Source organism: Micropterus salmoides, unplaced genomic scaffold, assembly GCF_014851395.1.
Source record: "Micropterus salmoides isolate LMB-PRFRI ecotype aquatic unplaced genomic scaffold, ASM1485139v1 Ms_hic_scaffold_8, whole genome shotgun sequence".
NCBI classification, from domain to species: Eukaryota; Metazoa; Chordata; class Actinopteri; order Centrarchiformes; family Centrarchidae; genus Micropterus; species Micropterus salmoides.
This window is the reverse complement of record NW_024044570.1, coordinates 7,818,951-7,829,534: the sequence shown is the minus strand read 5'-3', so window position 1 is coordinate 7,829,534 and position 10,584 is coordinate 7,818,951.

Genomic DNA, 10,584 nt, shown 5'->3' with positions numbered 1-10,584 from the left:
AAGAACAAGCCTTTCAAATGAGTTACAATTAAGTTTAGATTTAGGGTTGATTAATAGGCTTGAGTCGAAGATGGCTGCAGCTCCACCTCCTCGGCCAGTGCCTTGAGGAACATTCATATGACTGGGAGGAGTGGATTCATTTAGGCTTACATATGCTTCATGACCCAGACAGGTTTAAGTAAGACAAACTAAATCAATATGATCTGATAGTAAATCATTTACTAGCACAGCTTTAGATGATAGAGATCTGATGTTTAAGAGTCCACATTTAATTATCTTATTTATTTGTACTATTGCAGCAGTGGTGTTGATTTTTATTTGATTTTTATGTAGAGCTCCTCTTCTGTTTACTTACATTTAAATAAGTGAAATGTTCAGGGAGCAGGCACTGAAGCTATGTGGCAAGTATTTGGCCAGGTTAAGAGGAAGAAAACTTAATATAAATCTTCATACTGAAATACTTTGACTAAAAAAACAGAAAGTGCAGTCACAGGAGGACTCATATACTGTACCTTCTCATCACATCACAGTTTCAGGGTCAGACTTCTATTGTACCACCTTCATATAATCCTTCTGTAAAGGAAAACTGCCTTTTGTGCACATGTTGGGCATGTGCTATCTTTTTGGGTCCATTTTATCAGAATCAGAATCAGCTTTATTGCCAGGTACACATACGAGGAATTTGATTCTGTATTGTACATTGCTCACGGTGTGCTTACTCACTATGAAAAACAATATATACATTGACAAATAGTGCAGTGAGCAGAGTGCAAAGGATGCAGGAGTATGTACACTGTAAGTCAGAAATCAGCTATTCATCAGAGTAATGGCTTGTGGGAAGAAACTGTTCCTAAGTCTGTTGGTTTTGGCATACAGTGCTCTGTAGCGCCTTCCAGAGGGGAGAAGCTGAGTGGGTGGGCTCCTCCTAAAGTCCACGATCATCTCCACAGTTTTGAGAGTGTTAAGCTCCAGGTTATTCTGACTGCACCAGAGAGCCAGCTGATCAACCTCCCGTCTGTAGGCTGACTCATCACCGTCCCGGATGAGGCTGATGACCGTTGTGTTGTCAGCAAACTTCAGGAGTTTGACAGATGTGTCTCTTGAGGTGCAGTCGTTGGTGTAGAGGGAGAACAGCATGGGGGAGAGCACACACCCTTGTGGGGCGCCAGTGCTAATAGTCCAGGTGCTGTATGTGATGTTCCCCAGCCTCACCTGCTGACTCCTGTCAGCCAGGAAGTCTGTGATCCACTGACAGGTGGAGGCTGGCACAGTGAGCTGGGTGAGTTTGGTGCTGAGGATGTCCGGGATGATTGTGTTGAACGCCGAGCTGAAGTCCACGCACAGGATCCTTGCATATGTCCCTGGAGAGTCAAGGTTGCAGGATATAATGCAGTCCCAAATTGACTGCATCATCCACTGACCTGTTAGCCCTGTAGGCAAACTGCAGGGGGTCCAGCAAGGGGCCTGTAATGTCCTTCAGTCTTTCTGTCTTTCAAAGGACTTCATGACTACAGATGTCAGGGCGACAGGCCTGTAGTCATTTAGTCCAGAGATGGAGGAGGGGGACTGGGATGATTGTGGAGCGTTTGAAGCAGAGAGAACTTCACACAGCTCCAGTGATCTGTTGAAGATCTGTGTGAAGATGGGGGCCAGCTGGTCTGGACAGATTTTCAGGCAGGTTGGAGACACACCGTCTGGGCCAGGAGCCTTCCTGATCTTCTGCCTTTGGAAGAGGTGGCTCACGTCCTCTTCACAGATCTTGAGTGCAGGTGAGGGGTGTGTCCAACACAGTCTCACTCCCTACTCGTCAAATGTCTGACGCATGGTCAAGGCCCTTTGTCGTCGCTTTTTAAAGACTTGGGTAGCCCTTTTGCATCAATTATTGACGTTTAGGGATCCACAGTCAAGTTAGCAACGCTTAGCAACAATAAATATGCAATATCACTTTCAAGATAAAACGTAACGTTTCGATACATTGCCATGTTGAAACGCGCATAATTAAACTCGTGAAACGTTGCAGTTTCGTTTAGGCACAGAAAGTACTTGGTTGGGTTTAGGCAACAAAACTACTTGGTTAAGGTTAGGAAAAGATCATGATTTGGGTTAAAATAGCTATGTATGTCAATTAAGACTTAAGTTAACTAACGTTAATGTCAATTTACCTGACTCACCTAAATAAAAACATTGAATGTTTTGTTTCGCACGGGACACAAACCCTGTTCTCCTGCTTCAAGGTCCGGGTTCTGGCCCTCTATCCACCCCAATCACCTCCTTACTTCATCTTTTCTCTTAAATATCATACTTGCCTTTACCATCAAAAACTGACACAACAGGGCTTCCCTCAATACGTCGAACTATGACGTCAAAGGGATCCCTAGTGCGTCACAAACTGACGGTTATGGCTCTTGACCAAGCGTGCATATGTGACGACTTGGGAGTGAGACCGGGTTGGTGTGTCAGAGGGGGAAGGTGACAGTTTGAAGATGGTGTTGGAGTGGGGGAGATGCGTGACTGTGGGCTTTTCAAACCTACAATAAAAGCCATTCAGCTCGTCTGCCAGTTGTTGAGTACCAGCAGTGTAGGGGGATGGTCTCCTGTAGTTGGTGAGTGTCTGCAGGCCTCTCCACACTGATGCAGGGTCGTTGGCTGCAAAGCTGTTTAGCTTTTCAGCGTAGCACCTCTGTGCTGCTTTAACCTCCTTAGTCAGAGTGTTCCTGGCCTGGTTGTACAGGACTCTGTTCCCAAAATCCAGGTTTACGTTACAAAGGAGTCTGTCTCTGTCCTGAGTTCCCCCAGTGCCTGGTATAATGGAACATCCACAGCGTTTCAGATGCATCTAGGACATCATTACAGAAATCTTACAGTTGTTGTCAGGAGGTCTTTGCCAGGCAAAAATGAGTGTGTGAGTGTGTGTATTTGATGCGCACACAAATGCTATTACTTCCAGTTCATAGACCTTATCACTACTCTTCAAAATTCCCCTCTGTGAAGGATGAAGAGTATCTCAGACATTGCCTCATAAATCTCTGTGTTCCTGACATGAACACAGCCCTCGCCCTCATTGTACAAAGTGTTCAGGACATTGCCTGCTTGCTGCAGTTTTCCCTCTCTGTAGGAGCTCAGTGAGAGCAGCCTAAGTACAGTAGCAGACTTATTGATTACTGCTAATAGCCTCCATCTCATCAGCAGGGTAGCACAGAAACCCTGAGAGCAGTGAAAGAAAATCAATGCTCATGTTAATTCTATTAGTGCGTACATAATTTGTTTGGCTGATGACAATGTAGTTTACTTATAAATTATTTAGGTACCTGCCACCACCCATTGAAGTTTTAAGAGAGGTATTATCATTGCATAATCACCATCTGTTCAGAGAGTAGCACTGTGGAATGGGGTTGGGGCTAGAAAAACGCGGTTGTTCTTTTTGTCCTTATCCCCTTTAAAGCGTGTTTGAGCACCTGTGGTCAGCTCCCAGGTTGGAATATGTGTCAATATAGTATGTGTGTGCAGTGGTGAAATATTTATTTAGACAACCTGTATGAAATAGAGGATTACAATACTAAGAGTGTAAAGCCAAGCAACTCTGTGATGCTGTTCTTAGCACAGCGATGCTTTCATCTAAATGCTAACTCAGTACGCTAACAATGATAATGCTAACATGCTGGTATTTAGCAGGTATAATGTCTACTATTTCACCATGTTAGTTTAGTTTATTAGCATGCTAACATTTGCTAAATAGCACTCAACATACAGTACAACTGAGGGAATGTCATTAGTCTTGTATTTGATCATAGATTAAAGTGCTGGGCAAATTGACTTGATGATGGCACTAGATGAAAAGTCATTCTGAGAGGGCCATGAATGTGTGAACCAAATTTCATGGCAATCCATCCAACAGTTCAAGATATTTCACTCTTATCAACTACTAATGTCAAACTCATGGCATGGCCTATAGCAATGCATCATGGCAATCACTGAAGATGTAGTGGACAAGTCAAACAGAACACAGAACTTGCAACTGAGGCTGAACATTAAAGCTGACAAGTTAACCCACTGGGAACTGGATGCAGTGGAATTATGGGATTAAATGTATTATTACAATGAGTGATTCAGGTTTTTTGTAGTCAGGGATTTTAAAGCTGTGGCATTTGCTAATAGGATAGGTGTAGCTCTAGGCGATAAAAAAATTCTCTATGGTAGAGTGGCTTCAGGGGTAGAGAACAGGTTACAGCTCAATCTGTGGAGCCAAAAAAGAACCATTTATCTGGTCAATGATCAGTGAGACCTGAAAGGCTAGTGCCATGGTGTACTAGGACTAGGGCACTGACCATGAACTGTAACATCCTTGGTTCCCACCTGTCTGGGGACCATTGTTGCATGTCATTGCCAATCTACCCCCCTCATTTCCTATTATCTCTGCAATGTCTAAAAAAGTCATTACTGTGATGCACTCCCCTTTTCATTTACTTGAACTACATATTAAGGTTGTAGTCAGTAAAACTGAGAAAATAATAATGATTATAATTATACCTATTTTTTTCAATTTATTTTATTCCAAAACTATCTCAGTCTAATCTGCATGCAGTAAACAGTATTAGCTGGGGCTCAATGTACTGCAAGCTACTAATGCATGTAACTTGTAAGAAAGGTGATAATAGCATGCTGCACTCTGATGTCTGATCAGTGAAAGATGCCAATAGAAAGGAAAGGTTCTAATAAAGTGAAACTTCTGGTTAAGCCATTCTGAGTTTTCAGAGCCTGAGAATAGAGAGTTCTGGTTTTAAAATGCATAAAGAAGAGAGAATATTCAATAAGTACTTCCCTCACCCAAAGTCCAACATTTATTTGTAGGTGTTCTGTCTATAGTATGCATAAAATAAAGCTTGCAAGTAATAGTACTTTACCATTATTAAACTTCTAATGAAAATCTGGCTAACTGAAGTAACAAGTTGAATGACTGCACAAGAATACTGTAATACTGTGCCTAAAACATATGTGAGATACTATTAGCACATATCAGTATGTGAGCTCTTATATTGCATCATCATATCCTATTGTCATCTTGAATGCAGAGGATACAGATTAATTTCACAATAATAGTTATCGATCTCTCCTTAGTAGCATCTCTTTATGGTATGTTGCTGTCTGTTTCTGTCATCTATAGACCAAACAAGTGATAGAGTCATTCAGGCAGTAATTAACAGTTAATAAGACAGGATGCTTATAAACATAAATAAGTCAATATAAGCATAATTGATTATAAAACAATTATAGGCTCTTATTAGAAACTTGTTAACAAGTTATATATACCTCATGAACCTTAATAATGTTTATTATTATTATTAATATTAATGAGACTTACTGAGTGTTAGTAATGTCCTAAAATACATTTATTATTGCTTTTAAGATATTTATGAGCACTTATTATAAACTTGTTAACAGTTTATAGACCACTTATCAATGTTAATAGGATGTTTAATGACAGTAATCAAAGAGGTTTATACTACTGCCTTATAAAGGCTAATATATCCTTATTTATGTACTTATTAACCATTAACAATGCTCCTTTGCTGCTACCTAAAGTGGGAACAGTGTCTTATTTAAATTAGTAAATCCTTTATTATGCACTTTTTAACCATTAACAATGCTCCTTTGCAGCTACCTAAACTAAAGTGGGAACAGTGTCTTATTTAAATTAGTAAATCCTTTATTATGCACTTTTTAACCATTAACAATGCTCCTTTGTAGCTCCCTAAACTAAAGTGGGAACGGTGTCTTTTTAAGATGAATAAATCTTTATAAAAACAACTAATACAAGAAGGATGTGAAAAAATATTTTAAAAGTTAGTGTTATAGTTGTGAAGCAACATTTTTTTGTGAAAAATTAACATTTCTTTTTACATTTCATAACTTTCGCAGCAACCAAAAGAAGATTATATTAAACTTCCACTCAAACACAAGTATAAAAAGTGCAATTACAAATACGTTTTTTTTTTATATTAACTGTAAACAACATTATTAAAACATTTCCTATGGCAATGGATATTTTCAAACAAAAATACAGTTGTACAGATTTTTTTCAATACAAGTGTGTTTTTCAGTCCTCCACCTTCAACAATGTCTGAATTGATTGATTGATTGATTGATTTTTATTTAGAAGGGACCATGTGCAATTAATAACATAAATGTAAACATTTGATGCATTACACCAGAGTTAGCCTTAGGCTAATTTACATCTGCAGTCCCCAAATACAAATAAATACAAATACATACAATATAAATATCGACATTATTCAAAAATACACGGCATATCAAACATAAAACATCAGACATTGTTCAAGAGCATATACCATGTACTTAATGCCCTTCACTGGCACACACACACACACACACACACCACAATCACAACATACAATGGTACGCCAACACCCAACCCCTTCTCAACCCTTACGTCAACCCTACAATAAGAAGGTAAATGTGAGTGAAGGAAAAAATTATATTACCCACTGACAAAATAGTGGGTATGGCTTTTAGGTCAGTAAGATGATCTTGAGATCGTGGACTTTGGGGAACATTTTTTGGTTCTCATCCTCCAGCTCCACGAAGATCTTCTGAAAAACCTTAAAAGGTGTATTTCCGTTTCTTTGGATAGTTTAGTACCAAGCCATAAATAAGGCCTATTAGGTTGATGCAATCCTGTGCTACAATGGGAATACCAAAAAGAACCATTGCTCCTGCGATGGTTATTCATTACTTCTTGAGACCTCCCTCCCTGATTTTTCTTGACCACAAATATGTTGAGTGCAAATGAAGGGAGGGCCTCTTGGATGACTGAAGCATCTTTGTCATCAAAAACCTGTCAAATATACCAAAGAGAATTAAACCTACTTTTCTTTTGTAAACTCCCACTGCAACGTTACAGTATCAGCTTGATGTTGAACTAATCCATGCTTGTTACATGATAACGGTACAGAGACTGCATTTAGCCGACGTGCTACAGCGTTAGTTCGCCTGCTGCTTTCAGTAACTAACTTTACTATCTGTGTATCTTTCACCGGAGGCTCAGCAATGTCAGCACAGCTAAATGTATTGGATGATGAACAGTTAGTGAGCTGGATTGAATATTATAACGCGATTGTGTCACACTTTATAACAGTTAGACCGCAGTAAGTAGATTTACTGTGGTGTTAGTGGATGGCTCTTCCTCTGGGTTGTATATTATGTGGGTCATGTTAGTTACAGCTACTGAGAGGTGGAGAAGCTGTGTACCTGAGTATCGGTAAAAGCAATAAAATCTAAATTGAATGATAGCAACAGCGGCAGTTTCGAGCTAATGTAGAGTTAGCTGGCTGCATTACTATAGTATAGTAAACAAATTGCTCCACATTTGCTTTTTACCATCACATCATTTCTTGCAGGCTTTGACACTTTGACTTAGTAAAAATGGGTCGCGTTAGTTGGTGAAGTAATATGGAAAGCGATGCAACTTTGCACTGAAATCAAAAAATTGCATATAGCCCCTTTAAACTAACAGTTACAATGTTAAAAGTACATGCCTCCTTTATGATGTGAAGGGTCTCATCAAATTTCTTCCCAACAGCTCCTCTCTTCCAATCTACCTGTGTTTGTCCAACTTCCCTGGGAATGTGGACAGTAGCGCAGTCTGATCCTCCGGAATTCTTCCTTGATCTGAGAAAGAGAGACATCATGAGATACTGAGAGAAAAGAATTAGAGACACAGGGGAAGAGAAACAGAATACCAAGAAAAATTAACCCTAGAACATACCATAGATTACCAAGGCAATGGAAGTCTTGCTGTTCTTAGTAATAAAAGAGTGAATAATAATTATTATTTAAAAAATATTATCATATATTTTTTGCTTAGTTTTTGATAGGTCCATCAATTTGCTCAGTGAAATGCAAAAAACAAACAGGACAAGTAGAACACATTCACACACTCAATTTGCAAGATTGCACATCAAATTGTAATTTGCACTCCTAATACAGCTACAGCAAGTACATTTATACATTTATAAATAAATCTCATTTTATTAATTTTTATACAGTAGCAGGTGAGCTTTATATGGACATTGTACACTAACACGTTCAGATTGTTAGTTTAAGTTACTGACATTTTAGAAAGGGTTCTTACACAGAGAGACCTTTTTGTTAAAGATTAAAATGATTTTTGTTTAACCAGAAACAACTCCAAACCAAACACACCAGACTTCCTTTAATAATCAATACTTTTAGCATGTATAGAGCCAGCATACTTGTTACATGTAAATGGGTGAATTTAGGGGTTTATTTCAACCAAACCAGAGTGGTGGTTGTTGGAACAACGGAAAGACAACCAAGATGGCCTCTGATAGTTTTATCTTGTTTCTGTCGACTTTAAATGAAGTGTGTTTTATGATGATAAAATTACAGGGAATTTGAATGGAGTCTGGTGGATTTGGCGATTTAAGGGATGTTTCATGTTAAAACAAAAAGGACCTTGCTCTTTAACAAAAGGTCGACCTCTGCAGGGGTCCTTTCCATAATGTTGTCAGGCACTAAGAATAATTTTTAGCCTGAGCATGTCAGTGGCAAAACAAGCACATGTTGTGGATGTAAATTGAAGGTGTGCAGCTGCCTATTAATGTTACATTGTAGCTTCTTTCGGGCAGTGGTCTCTTGGACCAATTTCAAATGTCCAGGTTGAAAGAAAACACCTTAAGACATTATTCAAGCTGCTCTAAAAATCCAAGTGCTAATGTTAGTTTACACGACATGCCTTATTTTTTAGCTGCATGCTAACATTAGCTTCAAATTAACTTTACACTTGAACCAACTATTTTATCAGCACTTGCAGAGTTTCATTTACACATGAAGCAACTATAGCCACCTAGCAGCTTAAGCTTCGCATGGTATAGAAGTAACTTTTAGCCATAGTTACATTACTCCAGCTTCCAGTATAAATCCACTAACGTTATAACAATGTTATCTTCAAATTACACGTAAAGCCTCGTTTTTGTGCAATTATAAAACTGTAAAGACTGAAGTACCTTACCTATTTTATCCACATGTTCCACGTTAGAAATGCAAGGGGTTTCCAGACCAACAGAAGAGGAAGGGAAGTTGGAGACAACGAGACTCCTCCAGCCTCCCCTGCTTCACAATAATTTTTTATGCTGAGTAAATAGGTTTGTTGTGTGTGTGTGTGTGTGTGTGTGTGTGTGTACCTAAGAAGATTGGCTGTGATTACTTCATACATTTTTTGTTTTATACAAATGCATAATAATTCAAAACTAGATATATTCATGTAAAGATACAAACTTAATATTTTATTGTTAATATCACAGATTTAATGACATTACATTACAACATTCACTCCTCCTTGGAATTTGGTGCAGTCTTAAATAAGTTTTAATAAAGAGGGATCCCTACTCTGACTCCACTCCAGGCCAAAGTACAAGGGGACAAACTTCTGTTTGGGTGGAGCTCATAAATGTCTTACAAGCCAATAATAAATGTCTTTTGGGATATTGCTAACAGTCACTAATGTTAATAAACATCTTATTAAGGTTCTTAAGGTAGCCTATATATAACTTGTTAACAAATTTCTAGTAAATGCCCATAAGGATGCTCATATGAAATAAGAAATGTGTTCATTCATATTTTGAGAAAATACTTATAAAGTCTTATCAGTGTTAATAAAAAAAAAATTTTATAAGCTGTCTATAAACATTATGATTTTTCTGATAAGTTCATCACTACATGTGTCTTACAAGGAAATAACTGTTAATAAACCCATTCCACGGCTTAGTATACAGTCACCTGTATCAGTTTATTCTGACAGCAGCAACACAGATCGCACAATATAAGAGTCAAAGGCCCCTGTGTCCCTCAGGATTTTTACTGGAACCTTAGCCTCACTTCCTACCAGTGACACAAAACCATCTCTAATAAAAGGAGCATAAGCTGCCAAGACATCCGGTTCAAGCTCCGTTATAAGCAAGTCAGATACATAGTCTGTAACAACCGGCGCCGCTGCTGCCACAGGCTTAACCTTAGATATGATATGATTTTTTTCTAAACTGCAGCAGCGGGCAATCAGCCTTCCAGTGACTATTTCATGACAGTAGTTACAGTTAGTGTTGTCAACCTTACCTCGCGATACTGCTTCCAACTTTGGTGCACCAGGTCACGCGTTGAAGCACGCTCTCTAAAACTCCCTTTATGAAGCAACAAGTATTCATCTGCTGACGCAGCCGCGACACACTTTCTCTCAGTAACATGTGCTGCAATGTGGCCAGGAAGCATGTTTTGAACTGCTTCAAAACAAGGTCACACAGATCCTCAAAAGTAAGCCTAGTGACCTCCAGCGCAGCCGACCAACGTTTAAAATGACCAGTTATGTCCCGAGCAAACTCCATATAAGTTTGACCACTACATTTCTCCCAGGACCTAAAACGTTGGCGATATGCTTCTGGTACCAACTCATACGCCTTTTGACACAGCCGACTTGATTTCTACGTAGCTAGAGCTATCTTCTGTGCTCAAGGATGAATAAGCTTCCTGCGCTCTTCCTGTCAGCACACACTG